Genomic DNA, 22,115 nt, shown 5'->3' with positions numbered 1-22,115 from the left:
TTGCATTCACCCCAATATGTGAATAATTGTTTATTATACTAACTTATTACTAGTTATTTTATTAATTTAAAGTGTTGACTATTTTTACTTATTTGTTCATTCTTAATGTACCAATAATTACATGCACTATAAAATTTACATGAAAATTGGGATTAAAAAAAGATGAGCTGAAGAACAATTTATGTTTGATACAGACAGCAATAGAGAACCAGTGGAGTTTATTGAGTGGAGGAATGACACAATTAGACCTGCTGTTTAAAGAAAATAATTTTGTTAGCTATGTGGAGAAGAGATGTCAGAGAGATCAATTAGGAGACTATATTGATAGTCAATCATATGAACTAGGGTGGTAGATCTATGAGTGGAGAGAAGAAAGAGAAGAGAGACAGAAATAGCAAGATTGGACAACTGAGTGGCTGGATGAGGTGAGGTACAGTGAAGAGTTGAAGAATAATTGTGCCTTTGATAGAAAAAGGAAAGTTTAGAATAGTGGGGTGAGTTTTGTCTGGAAAGATAAGGCAATTCAGAGAGTCTCAATCAATCCCATACAAAATGAAAAGGGAGAAAGAAGAGTTCTTAGTTTTAGGTCGTGCTTGAGGGATTCAGAGTCCAATCTCCCAGAAGCACCTACTTTAGTCATGAGATGATCTGGGGAACAGGGGATGAGTGTGCTGGGAGTCTGGAATGTTCCCAATGGCATCTGTGTAACTGCTAGTACGGATAATGGCAAGTGCAATATCTTTAAAAGAGTTGTCATGTTGTGCAAGGAAAATCAGAACAAAATGGGAAAAAAAATGAGAAAAAACAAAAATACTGAAAATACTATGCTTCAATCCACATTCAACCACCACAGTTTTCTCTCTGGATGAGGATGGCATTTTCCATCTCAAGTCTGGAATCACCATATCGTTAAGAAGAGTCAAGCTCATCAGAGTTTGATCATCATATAATCTTGTTGTTACTGTGTACAATGTTCTCCTGATTCTGCTCATTTCACTCAGCATCAGTCTCTCCAGACCTCTCTGAAATCATCCTGCTGATCATTTCTTATAGAACCATAATATTCTATAACATTCATAGATCAGAACTTATTTAATCATTCTCCAACTGATGAGCATCCATTCAGTTTCCAGTTCTTTGCCACTACAAGAAGGGCTGCTACAAACATTTTTGCACATGGGGGTCCTTTCTTCACTTTTATGATCTCTTTGGAATACAGGCCCAGTAAACTAAAGATACTTAGAGGCAGGATGATATATTGGGAAGGGTGTAAACCTGCCAATTAAAAGAAATGTGGATTTGAATCCTAGCTCTGCTACTTACTAGCTGTATGACCTTGAGCTCATCCAGAGCTTAGAGCTCTGAACTTAGAGCAATGAATTTGTAGTCACAAGACTAGTTCAAATCTTTATTCTCCCACTTACTATCTGTGTGAACTTCCTGGATCTCACTTTCCTCATCTATAAAATAAGAGGATTAGACTCCACAATCAGTCCAGGTACAGGTCTGTAATTCTAAGACCACTTTTGTGAGCCTTGGTTTCTTCATCCACAAGACAAAGTTATCTCACAGGCTTGGCATGAGGATAAAATGTAAAGTGAATATAAAGCACTTTGCAGACTTTCAAGTTTGTTAGCAGTGCCAGCTATAATCATTAGATGAATATTATAGCCACTCCATCCCTCTCTAAGACCACAAAGCACCAAGAAGGCGCCAATCTGCCACCATAGCTCCCAGTATTGATGAAATCACTGATCCAGTCCAAATAACATCCCTTGGCATCTTCTGGGCTTTCCTGGCTGGGTAGCCCCAGTCAGCCGAGCTGTTACACAGTCTACATGCTCTGGGCCTATAATGTTGTTAATGATTGACTTTCAATAAGAAACCTCCCTGCTCTCTCTTAGAATTGTTCTCCTTGGAGATTTGTGCTTAGCTAGCAGATCTATTCCTCCCGTAAGTGCCAGGAGAAAGGGTTGGATTCTCATTTCCCTTCCTTCCTTTCTTTTTTTTTTTTAACTTTAAAATTTTATTTCAAAATCAAAAAAGAAAAAAAATAGAAAAAGAAAAAAATCCAATTCTATAAGGACAGAAGAACATGAGCAGATTCAAAATATAAGGCAATAAAGTTCCATTTCAGGAAAGCATATATAATAAATACTACACATTATGCTCAGAGCTGTCTAGCTTTTTTTTTTTGCTTCCTTGTAGGTTTCTTTTGTTTCCTGCTGTATATTTTTTACTTTATTCTTTTTTTCTGCTTTCCTCTCTCCCTCTTCTCCAAGAAGCTATAATTGAGCATGGCTCGCTTTCCTTTCAAACCTTTCAAGGCAACAGCCCGGCAATAAGTCTTGGGGATCGAGAGCATTGATTCATCATGACCAAGGTCTTGGCTGACGTCTTCCATCATTGTCTCTGTGGAATATGTATAAGCCGTAATTAGGGACAAAAATGGCCTTAATCTTGGGCTATAGCACTCCTAAAGATGGGCACCCTTGAGAGACAATATAGACACAAATAAGGTGAAGAAATCAGGGGTTTGCCACAGTGCACTGAAAAATAATTTTTAAACAGTATTTTTCCAATTACATGTAAAGATATTTTTAACATGAATTTTTAGTTCCAAATTTTCTTCTCCCCTCCCTAAGATGCTAAACAATTTGATATAGATTATACATGTGTAATCAAGTTAAGACATATTTCCATATTAAGCCCTAAAAATTTAGAGAGTGTGATAAGCTTCCTGGCTGGCAGTTCCCTTTGGTTTCTCATTTTCTGAGACTCTCGGAATCCCAGGATTTCAGAGGTGAGACAGATTGGAGAATCCTTAGGTCAACTCCCTCAAATTTTACAAAAGAGGAAACTGAGACTCAGAGAGCTTAAATGACTCACCTAAAGTAACACAGGTATAGACTGTGGCAGAATTGATTTTCCAATCCAGATCTTCTAAATCCCACCTTGTGCTCTTTCTTCTTACAACAGTATTTCTTACCCTGAGGATCTGTGGATAGCTTTCAGGGAGCTCTTGAACATAAATGGGAAAAATTGATTTGCACATACTTCTACTTGAAATGTAATGTTTCTTTCAGTTATTTAAAAGTGTGATTCAGAGAAGTCCATAGATTTCCTCAGATTGCCAGAGGGGATCCATGGCACAAAAGTAGGGAAAAAGCTGCTGATCATTTCTTATAGAACAATAATATTCTATAACATTCTGTTATATCTATTTTATGTAATCTTTTCTAGTAAATAGAGCTTAAATTCCAGGATCCAAACAAAAATACCATCAAGGATCCTGTTCTGTGCAAAATACAATGAAAATTAGGGGCCCAGTAGCCTTTAGGTGTATACCCTTAACAAAGGTGAAGAAATCAGGCCTTTGCCACAGGCAAACTTCCTCAGTGTCTCTTTACTGGTATGTCAAAGTCTCTGAACAAGGGAGCAGTGCCTCTGGGATGTCTGGGAGTCTGGGATGCCTTCTCCCCAACAAATAAAAAATTAACAGTGCTCTCTGTATTAGTTGGGAGTTTGAGCTGTGGGGACAATCTAACTCAATGCCTCATTGCTTGGTATACAGTAGGTGCTCCATAAATGGTGAATTGGGTTGTTCTTCCTCAAGGCGTGAAAGTGGGCTATCCTGATAGAAGTTTCCTTCTTATTGGTAATTCTATCCCTTGCCCCTTTTCCCAATTCTAATTCTTGACACACACTAAAACAAATGGTCCTAGGTCATAGATCTAGAGCTAGCCAAGATCTAGTCCAACTCTCTCCTTTCACAAATGAGAAAACTGAGACTTAGGGTGGTTGTGACTTGCTCAACGAGACAGTCAGGTAAGAGCAGACAAAGTGCAGGATTGAATTCAAATTCTACCTCATAATTATTAGCCGTCTAACTTTGGGCAATTCACGCCATCTCTCTCAGCCTCAGTTTCCTCATCTGTGGAATGGAGATAATAATATTGTCTATTTCCTAGGGCTGTGGTGAAGATTGAACCAGAAAAATTAACTGCTTCACAACCTTCCAGCACCATATAAATGCTAGTTAACATTGTAAACAGCAGAGAAAGGATTTGAACTCAGATCCTCAGAGCCATTGTGCTTTCCCCAGTACTGCCCACCCCACTCATTTTACTGAAGTCCAAAGAGATCAAGTCTCACAATAACAGAGCCAAGACCTGAACTCAGATGCTCTTAATTCTGATCATCAGAGATTCTACACTCTCCTCCAGCGATAAGAGCCCGAAAGATTGAATTGTTCAGCACCAGCACCGATTCCTTTTGGACTCTAATCCATATTTTTATAGGACTCTTTGAAGACTAAGATCTTTCCTCACAATAACCCTGGGAGCTTTTACTTGAGAGGGTGAGTTACTCTCCAGAGATCCCAGAAGGTGTCACGATTTGAATTCAGGTCTTCAGAATCCGGACCTGGCATTAGAACCTGTGGCTTCCCCATTGTCCCTAGGTTGATGTTCTCAACAACACCTCTGTTGACAAAGAAAATGATTGTGATTTGCTCTGATTGCTCCAATTTCCCTCTTCCTGACCCAACCTTAGACCTGCCCAACGCCTCCACATTTCCCCTTCACCCCCAGGCCCCTGATATCCCAGTCACCTGGGTGCGGTGCTCCCGGACCTTCTCAGTGAAGTCATCCCATTTCCCAGAGGCCCCTTGAGTTGGCTGGTGACTTTCCCTGGGCACAAGACTTATGCCTCTTGGCCCAGTTGCCTCAAAGCCAATTCCTCTACAGAATGTTTACTCCAAAAGGAGGAAGGGAGGGACATGGCAGGAGGCTCTTAGTACAAGACTTAGTTCTGCCCTTTCCCATGGGGAGCAGGGCGTTGTATTCCCAGGAGCAGCATCTATGGGGGATAATAATAGCTGACATGTAGATTCGATGATGATATAATAATAATAATAATAATAGTTAGCACTAAATAGCCTGTTAATATTTGCAGAGTACTTTCCATGTGTTACATCATTTGATTCTGACAACAATCTCTGGAACTGGTGCTATGATTAACCTCATTTTACAGATGGGGAAACTGAGGCACCCAAGAGGTACCTCGGGTCACACAGCTATAAAATGTCCAAGGAAGGATATAAACTCAGACCTTTCTGACACCATTCCATCCACCCTGACAACGGATAGATTCTGATTCATAAAAAAGTGAAATCAATCAATCAATCAAATGTTTATTGATTGCTTACCAGGCATTGTGCTTGTGCAAAGAAGGAAATGGTCCCTAATCTCAAGGAGCTTACATTCTAATAGGGGAAACAACAAATACATATACAAACATATGCGGCACAGATGTCAAGTTAATAAATAAATACATGTGTGTATATGGCTTTATAGGGCTTTAAAAGCTAAATAGAAAAGTACCTATTGGATCCTGGTAGAGAGCCATGATAGTGGTTGAGCGGGGGAATTATACAGTCAGATATGTGGGTAGGAAAATTTCTTCGGTGTTAGTGTGCAGGATAGAGGGAGAGAGGAGAATCATGGAAGCACCAGGGAAAGAGCACTGGGAGCCCGAGGATCTGAGTTCAAATCTCTCCTTTGTCATTTATTTCCCTTGGCAACTTGGGCAAAATGCTTGAATTCCTTAAATTCTCATCTATAAAAATTAGGGTGTTGGTTTAGATTTAGTCACTCAGAAGGGACTGTGAGGTCCCGTTCAGCTCCAAAGATAGGATCACTCACAATGAAGAATGGCAGGTGCCACATCTTATTGAAATTTAAGAATTAGAGGCAGCTGGGTGGTGCAGTGGATGGAGCATCAGCCCTAGAATCAGGAGACCCTGAATTCAAATCTGCCCTCAGTCACTTGACACTTACTAGCTGTGTAAACTTAGGCAAGTCACTTAACCTTGATTGCATTGCCAAAAAAAATTATGAAATTTACTTTTTTTTTCAAAATTAAATAAATTTAAACTAAATAAGTAAATTTAGATGGTGTTTTTTAAGAGGCAATCAAAGTTAAGTGACTTGCTCAAGACACATAACTGATAGTTGTCTGAGACTGGATTAGAACACAGGCTTTTCTGACTCCAGGAAGTTGCTCCATCCAATGAGCCATCTAGATACCCCTTTTCAGATGATTTTTTAAAAAAATGTTTCTAATATTTGTATTTCTGAACTATTAAGATTTGCAACTGCACTAAGATTTTGAGGATATTCTGAGTTTGTATACATATGTGCACATGTATATGAGAGGCAGAGACAGAGAAGGAAGAGAAAAAGTAAGAAAGAAGGTGGAGGAATAAGAGGAAGAGGAGTGGGAAAAAAGTAGAAAGAAGAAGAAAGAAAAGGAGGAAGAGGAGAAGGAGCAAAAGGAGGAGGACAAAGAGGAGGAAAAAAAGGAGAAGGAGAAGGAGAAGAAGAAGGAAGAGGAGGAGGAGGAAAAGGAAAAGAGGAGGAGAAGAAGAGGAAGAAGGAGAAGGAGGAAAAGAAGGAAGAGGAGGAGGAGGAAGAGAAGGTGGGCACAGTTAGTTTTGGAGTTACTGTGGGAAGACAGACTCTAAAGCATTCCTGATAGAGATGTGAATTGATCTAACCATTCGGGAAATAAATGAGAAATTATGCAAGAAAAATCACTGAGCCATCCATGCCTTTTGACCCAGGATCAAGTAATATGCCTGTTACTTGGCATATGACCCAAGAAGATTAATGACAAAAGAAAGGTTCCACATGTAGCACGATGTGCAGAGAGGTACTTTTTATGGCAGCAAAAAATTAGAAACACAGTGGTTACTCATCAATTGGGGAATAACTGAATAAACTGAGGTATAAAAATGATAAATACAAGGAACTCAGAGAAGATGAGAAGGCATCAACTGATGTAGAGGGAAATAGAATAGAATTAGAACAACAGGCAAAATGAATGGATAAAAAAAGCATTTATTCATGTTTATTATGTTCTCTGTACTCTGGTAACATAAATACAAAAAGCAAGATAGTCCCTGACCTCAAGAAGTATATTAGGAGAAAACATCACATTTAGAGGAGTGAGGAGGAGGAGAAGGGAAGGAGGAGGAAGGGAAGGGTATTTGGTCTGGGAAGTCACAGGGATGATGAGTGGAGTCAAAGTTCAATTGACCGGAAGGGTAATATTGATTAGATTACTATTCTTACAGCCAGAGGTAGAGTTGGAGGGTAGTGGAGTTGAGATGCTGTTGGAAGTAGATGAGAAAAACAAAAGAGAAAACAAATGATGAAGCATTCTACCCCCCCCCCATCCTTGGTAGAGAGAAGGGGACCATGAGCTTGGACTATTACATATCCTGTCAGTCACATGTCTCTCAATGTAGGGGGTAGGATGGAAAGAAACTACTACTGCTGAAAAATCAATGAAACTTGAAAGTAAATCCATCCGAGGGTTTCCAGCATGGGAGTAGTTTATATCTTCTGGAATTTGTAGAGTGAAAAATGGTGGTTCGGGTCAGACCTCTGGCTCCAATCCAAGGTTCTATCTCTGACCATAGGTTCCAAGTGCAGGGTCTAGAAATAGCTATCCATCTTCATGTCAAGCTTAAAAGCTGCTGATAAACACGCTGCTTGCTCTAGTAACCCCATTTTGAATGTGTCCCCCTGAATTGATTTAATCCTTTTTGGAAGCAGTTTAGGTGGTTCACCAGCCTGCCTTTGCAGATAACAGACAGATGCTCTAGCCAAGCTCGGGCTTACCTCAAGTGGCAACATGGACCCACAATGGATAAAGGGCCCTCTTTAGAATCGGAAAATCCCAAGTTCAAGTCTAGTTTGGGTGACTCTCTCCATGTCTGTGTTGCAGGCAGTTAACGCTGTGGGTTGCAGAACACATGCTGAGATTCATTGGCAGAGGGAGGTGGCTTGTTGGCACTTCCCCAGCCCAATGAAATCACAGTTCTAGATGAAAAAAACAACAAAAAGATATGTCACCTCTCCTCGTGTGAAACTTTTGTAAAAAAATGGGCAACTGGCAAAGGCCGGCCTGGTGGATGACTCTGCTCTCTGTTGAGTCTAACCTGGTGCTAGAAATAATTCTAGATGGTATTATTCGTTTATTTATCAAGCACTGACTAAGAACCTACTATGCTCTGTACTGGATAGAGATGATAAAATGACAGAGACAAAATAGTTCCTGCCTTAAGGGAGTTTACATTCTACTAAGAAAAATAACATGTAAACACATATTGTGTATGAATAGAAAACATGGGTAATTAATTTTGGGGGGGAGGGGAGGAAATAAGAACAAGCTTCATATAAGTGGTAGCCCTTGAGCTGAGCTTAGAAAGAAGTAACATTATTGTATGAATAGGTGGGGAAGAAGGGCATTCCAGGGAAAGGGGGTAATACAATTTGGCTGGAATGTTGCGTGCAGAAAAAGATAATAATGTGAATAATAGGATGGATCTAGAGCAAGAAGGAACCTCAAGGGGACATCTCATCCAACCTTCTCATAGGGAAACTGAAGCCAAGGGAAGTAATTGACTTTTCCAAAACCACACTTGTAATAATTACTATATTTACAATAACAATAATACAATTACAATAATAATTATTATTTTATTATAATAATTTATTGTTATTTATAATTATAAATTATTTATAATTATTATTATTATTACAATTACAAAGAGATGAGATTCGAACTCGGGTCCTTCGACTGCAGAATCATTGTTCTTTCCACTCACAATACTGTCTAAGCCTGGAAAGGGCCTTACATGACCAAAAGAGAGAAAAATTATCCATTTCTAACTTTCTCCTAATTCATCTTCTTAAAGCATCTCTTTGTACATCATCTCAACTCCTCCCTTCCCAATTCAGTGGTGGTTCCCTAACAACCAAGATTCTTAACTTGTTGTTCAAAAATTACCATAGTCTTACTTCTAGTGACCTCTTCCATTAGCTGCAACCCTGGGTCTGAAGTCAGGAAAGGCTGCGTCCAAATCCAGTCTCAGATCTTAGGCAAGTCGCTTAACTTTTATCAGTTTCACCATCCATAAAACAAAAATAATAATAGTACCTATCTCTAAGGTTTGTTGTAAGGACCCAATGAGAAAAATACTTGGTCCAATGTCTGGTACACAATAAGCATTTAATAAACTGCCTTTTACCTCTTTTTCTTCATCTTCTAAGTAATGTCCCATTATCTCCCAAGTGCAAAGTTGGGCTTTGAGTCAAGAAGCTTAATTTCAAATTTTGATTCACATTCATGAGTTAGATAACCCTGGATTGGTCACTTCCTTCATTAAAACCCATTTTCCCTCAAAGGATATGAACAGACAATTTTCAGAGGATGAAATTGAAACTATTACCACTCACATGAAAGAGTGTTCCAAATCATTATTGATCAGAGAAATGCAAATTAAGACAACTCTGAGATACCACTACACACCTGTCAGATTGGCTAAGATGACAGGAAAAAATAATGATGAATGTTGGAGGGGATGCGGGAAAACTGGGACACTGATGCATTGTTGGTGGAGTTGTGAACGAATCCAACCATTCTGGAGAGCAATCTGGAATTATGCCCAAAAAATTATCAAATTGTGCATGCCCTTTCATCCAGCAGTGTTTCTATTGGGCTTATATCCCAAAGAAATACTAAAGAAGGGAAAGGGACCTGTATGTGCCAAAATGTTTGTAGCAGCCCTCTTTGTAGTGGCTAGAAACTGGGAAATGAATGGATGCCCATCAATTGGAGAATGGCTGGGTAAATTGTGGTATATGAACATTATGGAATATTATTGTTCTGTAAGAAATGATCAGCAGGATGAATATAGAGAGGACTGGCGAGACTTACATGAACTGATGCTAAGTGAAATGAGCAGAACCAGATCATTATACACTTCGACAACGATATTGTATGAGGACATATTTTGATGGAAGTGGATTTCTTTGACAGAGACCTAACTGAGTTTCAATTGATAAATGACGGATAGAAGCAGCTACACCCAAAGAAAGAACACTGGGAAACGAATGTGAACTCTCTGCATTTTTGTTTTTCTTTCCGAGTTATTTTTACCTTCTGAATCCAATTCTCCCTGTGCAGCAAGAGAACTGTTCGGTTCTGCAAACATATATTGTATCTAGGATATACTGCAACATATCCAACATATATAGGACTGCTTGCCATCTAGGGGAGGGGGTGGAGGGAGGAAGGGGAAAAATCAGAACAGAAATGAGTGCAAGGGATAATGTTGTAAAAAAATTACCCTGGCATGGATTCTGTCAATATAAAGTAATTATTAAATAAAAATTAAAAAAAAAAAGATTATACGATGAAAAAAAAGACCCATTTTCCCTATCTAAAAAATTAATAAAAGTTAATAACTCCCTATTTCCAAGGTTGTTGTTTGAGCACCTACTATGTGCCAGACACAATACTAAGTGTTAGGGATACAAAGAGAGGCAAAAGACAGTCCTTGCCCTTAACAAGCTTACAATCTAGTGGAAGAGACAACATGCAAACAAATATGGCCAAGCGAGCCATATAAAAGATAAATGGGAGATAATTAAAATTAATTAAAAAGTGGGAAAGCACTAGAATTAAGAGGGATTGGGGAAGGCTTCCTGTAAAGGTAAGACTTTCATTGGGATATAAAAGAAGCCAATGAATTTTCTAGTCAAAGCGGAGGCAGGTGTGCATTCCAGCCATGAAGGACAACCAGTGAAAATGCCCAGAACTGAGAGATGGAATCATGGGATAGCCAGGAGACCAGTGTCAGGAAAGCCTTCTGTAAATCTTATGGCACTATAAAAAATGGGGCTTATAGAAAAACAATGTGATGAAGATGCAAAATTCAGTTTGAGAATGAAAAATGGGGGATTATTCTTTGACTAGTATCAAAATAAGTCTCAAAGTAGTTACATTTTGAAGTACTTATCACTAAATATTAATTTATATATCTTGCTTAGGATCTAAGAACCGGCTGATTTTTATTAATAATGAACTTTAAAAAGTAAAAATGGTACTCCAAAGTATATATGAAATTGCATTTGGAGCTTTACTGTGTACTGAGCCTTTAAAGCAGCTTATTTTTTAAAATTTATGTTATTTGATAATTTAGTTTGTATTCTGGTTATAAGTCAAATTTTAATCAATTGTTCAAGTGATAGAGACAAATTATTATTATATATATGTATATTTTAGGTTATACATGTACATTCATCTTTTACATATTTTCATATGAGTCATGTTGGGAGAGTAAAATCAGAACAAAAGGGAGAAATCATGAGAGAGAAAAAAAAGAGAGAAGGGGGAAAAAAAGGTGAAAATAGCATTCTGCAATCTGCATTCAGTCTCCATAGTTCTCTCTCTGGATATGGATGGAATTTTCCATTCAAAGTTTTTGGAATTGCCTTGGATCACTGAATTTCTGAGAAGAGCCAAGTCTATCACAGTTGAACATTATGCAATTTTATTGTTGCACAATGCCATACAATGTCTTTCTGGTTCTGTTTGTTTTGCTCAGCATCAGTTCGTGTAAATCCAGGCTTTTTAAAAATTAGCCTTTTCTTCATTTTTTAAATAGAACAACAATATTCCATTATTTTCATATACCATAACTTACTCAGCCATTCTCCAACGGATGGACACTAACTTATTTTCCAACTGATAGAGACCAATTAAATAGATGATCCTAAAATCATTTATATTTGTTTCTGAAATTCATTTTTATACTTAACTGGCTATATTGGACATTCTGAGGATTTGTAACACTTTCATTAAGTATTCACTAATTTATATTAAAATAAGCAATGTGAAGATCAAACTTCATTAGAAAGAGACTCTATTTTCAGCTCCTCTACCACTTAGCCCACTAACTAGGACCCCTCTTAGTCACTTTATCCTGAAAATGACCACATTGTTATATCATTCAATTGACTGTCGCAAAACAGTCCGTTCACATTCACAGACTTGTTGACGTGTACAGACTGAGGGTGGGGGAAAGATTTTAACTATTTGTTGTAGAAAAGATCTTCCTCCGATGTTGAGCCAGAGTAGGAGATGAGAGAATTCCTTGGCATGTTAGGCTCCACTTCCAATGCCCAGTTTGTGAACTCACATCTTCCTATGCAGGTCCATTGTGTCTCCTAGCTGTAGAAGGCTCATATACCATGAGTTGTGGAGTAAAGTTTTTTGAATAACATTCTATGAATGACAAATGTTATGGCAATGATGTAAATCTGCTTCTATAACTGTACCCTTTAGTTCATCTTACCCATCCTTCTCCCAACTTATCCAAGTCATCCATCCTCCTCTCAACTGACCCAAGTATCATTCATCTTTCTCCCAATTTATCCAAGTCATCCATCCTTCTCTCAGCTAATCCAAGTATTATTCATCTTTCTCCCAACTTACCCAAGTCATCCATCCTCCTCTCAACTGACCCTAGTCTCACCCCATTCTCTTAAGTTACCTAAGGCTTACTCATCCTTCAAGGCCTAGTTCAAGCCCTGTCTCCTCCTTGGAGTCTTCCAAGCCCACTCCAATACATAGTCTCCTCCCCTTTTCTGCTGAATTATCTCCCATTCTTCTAGCACATGGTATATATTCCCTTGAATTCTAGTTTATCTTTAAACAAACGTATTTTGTCTCTACAGTTAGAACTTATGAAGCTTGAGGGCCAGAGCCTGACCTTGATACCGTGTTGTATTCCCAGTTCCTTGCATAGTGCCTCATGCATCATATGCGCTCGTTAAAATTGGTGGATATAAATGGTATTTAACAATTATTTAGCTATATGGAATTTATAGATTCCATATGAAATAGTTATAGTATTTATAGTATTTGCTATTTCATAAGTAGTTTAAAGAATATTTTTGAAGCACTTGAGTGGTGAATAGAAGAGCTAAATTTCAATTCTGCCTCAGATACTTGCTAGCTGTGTGACCCTGCTCTCAGCTATTCCCTCCTCTAGCTTGTTTTACAGAGGAGGAAACTGAGGCAAACCAGAGTTGAGTGACTTACCCAGGATTACAAGTTATTAAGTGTCTAAAGCCAGATTTGAACTCAGATCTTCCTGATTCCAGGCCCAACATTAACTAGTTCTTTTATCTTTGCCAATGCAGTAGGTGTGAAATGGTGCCTTAGTTATTTTGATTTGCATTTATCTTATCATTAAAAATCTGGAGCATTTTTTCATATTTCTGGTGATTGTATTTCTTCTTTTTGGAACTTTTAAAATCCTTTAACTATTTATTTATTTAATGCAATATAATAACGCCTCTTAGTCATATATTTTTGTCAATCCTCAATACATTTTGGATGGTGGGCTTTTATCAGAAATACTGGAAATGAAGATTTTTTCCCCCTGATTGTAATTTCTCTTCTCATTTGGCTACATTGATTTTGCTTGTGTATATAAGCTTTTAAATGTTACATAATCAAAATTTTCTAATTTTTGGGCCTAATTTGTTGTCTTTTGTAAGTTCAATCATTGCTCTGAATATAAATTATTCCACTAGCTATAATAGTAAAAGATATAATCTTCCATTTTTCTCTAATTTTGTAATGACATACAAAATCTTTATCTTTATCTGTTTATCTTTATATCATTATCCATTTGGAAACCATCATTGTGTATGGTATAGATGCTTGGTCTGTTTGTTACCAAACTACTTTCCAGTTTTACCAGTAGTTCATGTCAAATACTGATCCCTTCCTATAGTTCACATTATCAAATGTTATCAAACTAGGCTATATATAGTATGCTTACTCCTACTATGTAAATTTTGTTTCTTCCACTGATATACTTTTATTTTTTTCCTTTTTTTGTTATATATTTCATTTTATAATAACTTTATATTGACAGAATCCATGCCAGGGTAATTTTTTTACAACATTATCCCTTGCACTCACTTCTGTTCCGATTTTTCCCCTCCCTCCTTTCACCCCCTCCCCTAGATGGCAAGCAGTCCTATATATGTTAGATATGTTGCAGTATACACTGATATACTTTTAAAAAAATCTTTAAACCTATACCAAACAATTCTTTTGGTTGAATGGGACTAGATATGTAATTTCATTGGCAATGGAAACCCTAATGATGAAATTCCATCTTTTTATGCAGATTGGGACAATGGTTGTTTTTTCTATTGATCTACTTTAAAAAAAAATCTTTGAAACAGTACTAAATAATTCTGATAGGAAATTTCATTGGCAATGGAACTCTAATGATGAAATTCCATCTTTTTATGCAGATTAGGACAATAGTTCAGCAAGTTAGGTCTTTGAGAATTGCCTGGGGCAAAACTTGTTTAACTGTGGGGTGGAGACTTATATGGGATGTCATAACTGAATGTTGAGGTTGCAAAATTATGATTTATCATCAGTGTTTGGTTTGTGTATCTTTATACCTGGGGTCACATAAATTTTTATCAGATGAAAAGGGGTTGTGAGTGGAAAAAGTTTAAGCAGCCCCAGTGTAAGACACTAGTTATTTAAATGGCTTGCCATTTGAAAGAATTTGATCCAGTTCTGACTCCAAAGCAGGCTGTCAACCCGCAATACCATGATGCTTTTTAATTTGACAAGGATTACTTTATAATTTGAGATTTGATAATGATGAACCTCCTTTCTAGTCTTAAAATTTATTTCTCTTGACAATTCTTGATCCGTTGTTTCTCCAAATGAATTTCATTCCTCCTTTATTTAATTCTCCAAAAGAAGTCTTTGGTACTTTTTTTAAATAGAGTTTTATCTGTAGGTTGATTTAAGTAGCATTGTCATTTTTTCTCTAAAGGCTCACCCCAGCCTTGAACATTGTCTCAATCCATTGCAGCAGCACTAAGGACTTGGGATGTTTATAAAAGAGGTAGACCAGACACCAGGGCTAAAAATCCAATAGCTTATTATTCCAGTTGATTTTAAGTTGAGCTTGATATCCAAAATGAGACATCTAAAGCTATAAAGGATGAGGGAGGGAGGGAGGACGGGCAGAGAAATAGATTCTCCATAACATCATAGCAAGAGGAAGTCAATGATCCAGAGACAGGCTGCTCCTCAGATCTGGTACCCGAAGGAGACCTCAAGCTCTTATCAGCAAAGGAAAAAGGAGTTCTGTTCCTCACACATCAGATCTGTTCAGGGAACCCAGAAGGCCAGGAGTTTTATAGGGAAGGCTGGAGTCTTAGAAAGGCCCCTTTCTACCTTAGAAAGGTTGATTGGTTTCCTGCCTCTGATATCACAGGCAGAGACACTAGGGATTAGCTAGGAAACTTGTTTGAATTGAATATGGGACTGGAAGTTTCTAAGAGAAAAGATTCTTATATGAAAGAGTCCCATTATAGAAGAATCCAAAGAGCTAGAGGTGGACAGATAGGAAGGCTGTGGATCTGCCACAAGAAAGGCTAGGCCAAAAAAGCCTGAAAAGTTTCCTGGAACTAGATCAAATATTTATCTGATTCTTTAAGCTGTCCTTTCTTTCTATAAAGAATGTTTAATAGTCATATTCACGTTAGTCCTATATGCATTTCATACATAATTTTCAAAGTGATTGTTCTTTATTATTTCCAAAATATACACAAAACTCCTTTTCTAGTCCCCAGGATTTTGGCCTCCGAGGTTTCTTCCAGCTCAAGACCTATATGTTACGATCCTGTCCTCTCTGTCAGGAACTTACAGTAAGATTTTAAAAAAAATTGTCTCCGTGCCCCCTGAGTGCCGATCATAAAACTCTGCTGAATACCCTTAGATCCAATTTTTCTAAGTTGCTTTATTTTAGTTCTTCTATTTAACCTGCCACCATGATTGAAACTTTTCCAAAGACAAGCATCTTGGGCATTCTTCTCAGGGACTATCTTAAGTCATTCAGTCACATTCTAGCTAAAAATGAAAGGCAATTAATTAGAAATCGGGCTAAGACAGTAGTGTTTTGAATGTTACATCTTGGGGGATAGCTTAAAAACCTTTCTCTTTTTTATATCCCTCCCCCTTTTAAGCCTAGGTATGTGTTCTTATTGTTCTTACACTATTAGAGTAAGAAACATTTCTTCATCTTAGAGAATTAATCTGGGCATTGAAGGATTAAGTGACTGTTCTGGAGTCATAAGACCAATATGTGCCAGAGATAGCTTTCAAGTCAGCTCTTTAATACAGTTCGAGGCATCTAGTGAGCACGTAAATTCTTTTTATTCATTTATTCATTCATTTATTCCAGTTATTAATTTACAACCTCCTGGCTGATTCTCCCTTTATTTATTAAAATAATATTACTGGATTTACCAGCATCTACCTCTTTTTATAATTGGCTATGGATTTTGAGGCTAAAAATTAACATGAAGAAAATTATTGATAAAATTTTCTCCCCCCCCATTAATTTTTTTCAGTCTTGAAATATCATCCATACTACATGTGTAGCCTATATCAGCTTACTTGCTATCTTGAGGAGGGAGAGAAGCAGAAAAATGTGGAATTCACACTTCTTATGAATGTGGAATTCATAAAAATGAATATAGAAAACTATCTTTACATGTAATTGAGGGAAAATATTATTAAGTATTAAAAAAAGGAATATCATCCATACTGTTTATAGAAACTATAAGCAGCCAAACATAGTCCTTGCCAGGGAAGACAAAGGGTTAAATAAAGGGACAACCACTAGCTGTTTACCACTGGCAAACTAGACCTCTGATAAGAACCATGATAATTCATCTAGTGCTTCAAGTTTTGAAAAGTTCTTTCTTTATGACACACCTGAAAAGTAAATGAGTCATGTCCCCCAGAATTATGAGTTTCAAAATTATAACTGTAACTATCCCCAGCTTATCTTGTCTTTATCTTGTTTGCACATAATTGTTTGCAAATAATTCCCCCCCCCCCAATTATTGTGATTTGAGCAAAGGAACTATCTGGATTTTGTTTGTTTGCCTTTTTGTATCCAGAGCTCTTAGCACAATGCCTGTTATTAAAAATATTAATTGACTGAAAGGAGGGAGAGTTTAAGTGACTTGCCTGGGATTCCACAGCTAGTAAGTGTCTAAGGTAGACTTTAAACTTTAAGATCAGCCACTCAACCATTTTCTATACCCATCTTAAGACCTCTCACCCTCTCCTCTCTTTAGGAAACAGGGTCTTCCTTCTCCCTTAGCTGGGAGTTCACATGATAAACCCTCAATACTTCCAATTCTTTGGAAAGTCCAGAACTGCAAAGAAACACTTATGGCAGCCAGCTGGTCCTTTTCCTCTGGACCAAAAATTGATGAAGTCCCTGGGCTGAAACTTTAAAGGAAAGGAAATCCAGAATGGAAACACTTCTTTTTAATTACTCATCAAACCTATCTCCTCACTTTCTATTAGTCACAAATTCGTAAAGGCTCGATTAAAACAGTCTTTTACTTAAAGCATAAGGGAATTGTTGAAGGGGGGGGAAGCTTTGGAGATGTAGATTCTAATTAACTTTGACACTGATTGCTTTTTAACTATAGATGAGTCACAGTTCTATGGGAAATGAAAAGTGAGAAATCTCCAAGATTAATGAAAATCGCTGAAAGGGGCAACAAGAAAGACCCAGATGTTCATCCAATATTGCTGGCCTTTTCCTCTTGCCTTATAGGATAAAAAAAAAAAAAGTAGGACTTAAGGAGGGGATTTGGATATCTCTCCAACCCCATATGGTAGCTTTATCTCTCCCTGAAATGCATGACGTTTCTGGAGGCCTTTTCTTTCATCAAGTGAAGAAGGAAGGAAATTTACTTGTTTATATGTTTTAGCTAGGTTCACTTCTTTTTAAGCTTTAGACTCTCTACTCTTGTTCCTACACAACTATCTAAAGCCACATCTTTAAGGTCTATAGGATTTTATCAGTTAGAGAAATTCTTAGTGTGGAAATATTCTCCATTGTTGCAGTCATGTGTAATTTGTCTTAGAGAGTGGCAAAACAAGGAAGGAAGGAAGGAAGGAAGGAAGGAAGGAAGGAAGGAAGGAAGGAAGGAAGGAAGGAAGGAAGGAAGGAAGAAGGAAGGAAGAAGGAAGGAAGGAAGGAAGAAAGAAGGAAGGAAGGGAGGGAGGGAGGGAGGGAAGAAGGAAGGAAAGAAAGAAGGAAGGAAGGAAGGAAGGAAGGAAGAAGGAAGGAAGGAAGGAAGGAAGGAAGGAAGGAAGGAAGGAAGGAAGGAAGGAAGGAAGGAAGGAAGGAAGGAAAGAAGGAAGGGAGGGAGGATCTAAGAACATCTTAGTTCAAATCTAACCTCAGATACTTACCAAGGTGGATGATTCTGGGTCAGTTTCTTCACCTGTGAAATGAAGATAATAAAAGCACCTCTCCCCTCCTCCCCATCCCCACCTCTGTGATGTGAGGATGCAAATGAGATAATATTTTTTAGAGTGCTTTGAAAACTTTAGAGCAGGGACAGCTTGGTGGTATCCCAGTCAAGAGGACCTGAATTCAAATCCATCCTCAGATACTTACTGAGTGTCCTGAACAAGTCACTTTAAACCACTAAATAAATGCATATGTAAAGCATGAAAGCATTATATAAAGTTATATATCATACAAGTACATGATATATAAATATTATTATAATATTATTAAATTTTCACCTTATTTTCCAGAATGACTGGACCAATCCCAACTCCATTGTATAAGTGCACCAGTTTTCCTGAAGCCCCTTCAATATTTATCATTTTCATTTTGGGAGCAACTTTAACAAATGGTAAAGAGTTAGAACTTCAAGATTGTCTTAATTTGAATTTCTCTAATTATTAGTGATTTGGTACATTTTTAAATATGGAAGTTGAGAATATCCTGGAGTGATGCTATCCCACAGATTCATGGGTCAGTATAAATTTAGAGTCTTTCACAACTGCAAGGAGATGATAGAGATTATTTCACCAGACCTCCAATTTTTTGCTTCCTCAATTTTCAGGGAACCATCAGAACAATTAGCATTTCCCCCCCCCCCACCAGAGATTTTTAATTTTTTGTCACAGATTCTTAGGGCAGTCTAGTGAAACCTACAGGACTTCTTTTAAAAATTGGTTCTTAAACACATAAAACAAAATAGATAAGATTACAAAGCAAATGAATTATGTTGAAATATACATATCAAAATTTTTTTAAAAGTTCACAGACCCCAAATCAAGGAGAACTACAAAGTGATCAGGTGACCTATGAAGGGAGAAGGCAACAGTGGTGCTGGGAAGATTTCAGTGTGGCTGGTTGGCATAAAATGTAGAATAATTTGCCCCTTAGTGAGGGTTTTTTAAGGACTAACAGAGTCGGTCTGTTTGCAAGCAGCAAGGAAGAAGCCAGTAGAAAGGGAGAGATTGAATATCAGAGCGGGGATGAGGGAGGAAACCATGTGCATTAAGGGCACACGTGGAGGCTTTGACTATGAGAAGGAAAAGAGTCACTTCTCCACAGGAGACCAGAAGTGCTCATGGCTCAGTCGGTCGGTCAGGCGCATTTATTAAGCGCTTTACCATGCGTCCGACACGAGGCTAAGGAATGGGGAAGATGTTTAGAGATGTGAGATGGGGAGAAGGGAGAGAAAAGGGAAGGGAAGCTCTGGATGAATAGCCTCAGGGTCTCCTACACTGAGGAGCTAAGGATGCTGACTTGGTTGTCCTTTAAAAACGACTTGGGTCGCCTGCTCGGTTAGTTTGGGAAGATCCTTTTATCCAGGATTTGTGGGGAGGAGCCCTGCCTGAGAGACGCCGCTCTCTGCCCACTCCATCCCCATCCCCGCCTTGTTGTCGACAAACACGAACTTTTGATGTACGAAAGAACAGAAAACGAGGACTGTATATGAAACTGCATTTCTATCACACATATAGCTCCATCCTTGTCATTTCCTAGAAGTGGGGGTGTAACAGAGCCGGTCTTTGCCCCACAGCTCGCTGGGTCTTTCCTTCCCCAAATTTCACACCCTGCATTTGCCGGGTTCCTGGGTGCGTGCCTTTCCCCCTTCTCCATCTCCCTCCCCTTGTTTCTCTCAGATCTAGGAGTCCTTCCTTTCCAAGGTTTCAGCCTGTGTGGTTTCCTGGAGGTTAATATGGGTGGAAATCCCCCCTCTTTGCGGGGCATAACCGCTCTACTGCTCCTGGCCGGGTCCCTCCAGTAACTTAGGCAGATGTCAGGTTCATCTCCCTCTCCCCTCTTTCCCTCCTCTCCCTCTCTCTTTCTCTCTGTTTGTGTGTGTGTGTCTGTCTCCCTTTCCTCTCCCCCATCTCTTTTTGTCTCTCTCTGTCTCTATCCCTCTGTCTCCGTCTCTCCCCCTCTCTGTCTCTTTCTCTGTATTGGGGCGGGGGGCGGGTGTATGAGAAGAGGGATGGGCCAGGCGGGCGCTGCGGCCGCTGCCCGAGCAGCTAGCTCCTGGCAAAGCCTTTGTTACCTCCCGAGCCGGCCCAGGGAGCAGGGGGCGGCGAGAGGAGGGAAAGTGCTCTCGTTAGGCCGGGGAGATCTCGCCCCCTCGGTCCGCAAGGAGACGCTCAGCTGGCTAGGGAGCGATTTAAAGAAAGGAGGCACTGGGAAGCGAGAAGAACTTGTGCCAGCCCCGGCAGGGGGTAGGGGGTGGGGAGTGGGGGGCTCTGGGACTGGGGCCCCACCCCTTCTTACTTCCTTCTCTGGGGAGTGTCTGCAAAGTCCGAACTGGGGGGAAAAAACACCAAAAAAACAAAACCGTTTTCCCGGAGAAGTTCTCCGTTGCTCTCCGCCTCTGCGTCTCAGGCCCCCGGGGAGCTTAGAAAAAACTTCCCGGGCGGGACTCGGACCCTAAGGCGCACAGCCTCGGAGCGGCGGGTCTTTGTCTCTGCTCCTTGGGTGTAGCCCGTGGGTGCCGGCGGAGCTGGCTTTCATCTTCTCGGGGGAGGGGGAAGCGCAACGGGCTTCTTAAAGAGACTAGGGCGTGGGTTATGTGCAGCAGCTCGTGGTCTCCTTGTACTTCAGAAAATGGAAACGCTACTTATGGGCTCGGAGTTGTCGAGCGGATGAGGAGGCCGGGCACACGAGCCTAAGGTCTCTCCCACCTCCAAATCTGGGGTCATCGGAGCCTACGGTCCGGCCCTGAGGGGCCTCCCCCTGAGGCGGGCTGCTCTGAAGCCGAGGCAGGCAGAGAGGAGGATGGGAGACAGCAGATCCAGCCTCTAATAACCAGGTTACCCTCCCCATTGTACAGAGGAGGAAACTGAGGCTGCTCAGAAGTGAAGCGTCTGAGTCATTGTCAACCGAGACAGGCACCGTGACCAGCGCGATTTTTCCATTCATTCAGGGATTGGCTCACCGAGCATTTATTACTTAAATCTCTGAATTCAGGGAAAAGGACTCCTCTGTAACGGAGGTAGAAGGGGCTAAATGAACCCGGAGGTCCTTTCTCTGCATCGCATGTTTGTGCTGTATTTGCTATCTTGTAGCCAAGCTCTCTGTGTCGTTGGCAACCTCCTGCCGAGGTAAAGGCAATGGCTTCCGACCTGGGCTCTCCCCGAGGAGATTGCTTCTCTGAGATTGTTTCCTCACCCATAAAATAAAGGTCTGCAACCCACTGGATCCGTTTCCTTCCACCAGCATTTATTAAGTGTTCACCTCCAGGCTATGAGAATATGGTTTTGGGTGGGCTTGTTTTTGATCCCACTGGTGATTTTACTGGTCTACACAGCTCTGGGGGAGGTGAGCAGTTAGATGGACATTGAAAGACTCATGGTCTTATGCAGGGTCACCCATCGAAGAAGTGGCTTGACCTTGAATCCTCTCAGGGTCTGAGGAAATCATTTTCTGAATGGATTTCAGAGGCCGCTGAGTCCACTTCTAGGATCCTGAGGGCAGAGGAGCTCCATGGCTAGCCTAGGGGTCCCACAGCTAGTTTGGAGAGAGAATTTGAACCCTTCCCTGAACAATGCTTCATGCAATCCTCGTGCTTCCGAGGAGCTCACTTTCCATTGGCCAGCCTCTAACTTTGGGGTCTGTATGATCGCAGGGCCTAAAATCGGGAAGATTCTTGAGCAAATCCCATCTCAGACACTTCCTAGCTGTGTGAGCCTGGCCATGTCACTTGGCCCTTTCTGCCTCATTTTCTTCATCTGTAAAGTGAGTTGGAGAAGGCACTGGCAAACTCTTCATGTATCTTGGCCAGGAAATCGGTCAGATGGAGAACAAAGAGCTGGCACCATCCTAAGGTGCCGGATGCAAGTCA

General features: G+C 39.8%; 1 protein-coding gene across 1 annotated transcript in view; it reads left to right on the top strand.

Moving 5' to 3' along the window:
- PIK3CD (phosphatidylinositol-4,5-bisphosphate 3-kinase catalytic subunit delta) overlaps positions 1–22,115 on the top strand; it is a 62,131-nt gene that overhangs the window by 12,963 nt on the left and 27,053 nt on the right. The window lies entirely within an intron of this gene.

This window comes from Antechinus flavipes, chromosome 3 (assembly GCF_016432865.1).
Source record: "Antechinus flavipes isolate AdamAnt ecotype Samford, QLD, Australia chromosome 3, AdamAnt_v2, whole genome shotgun sequence".
Taxonomy (NCBI): Eukaryota; Metazoa; Chordata; class Mammalia; order Dasyuromorphia; family Dasyuridae; genus Antechinus; species Antechinus flavipes.
Note: the sequence above shows the minus strand (reverse complement) of the source record. Positions and strands in the feature narration are given on the sequence as shown.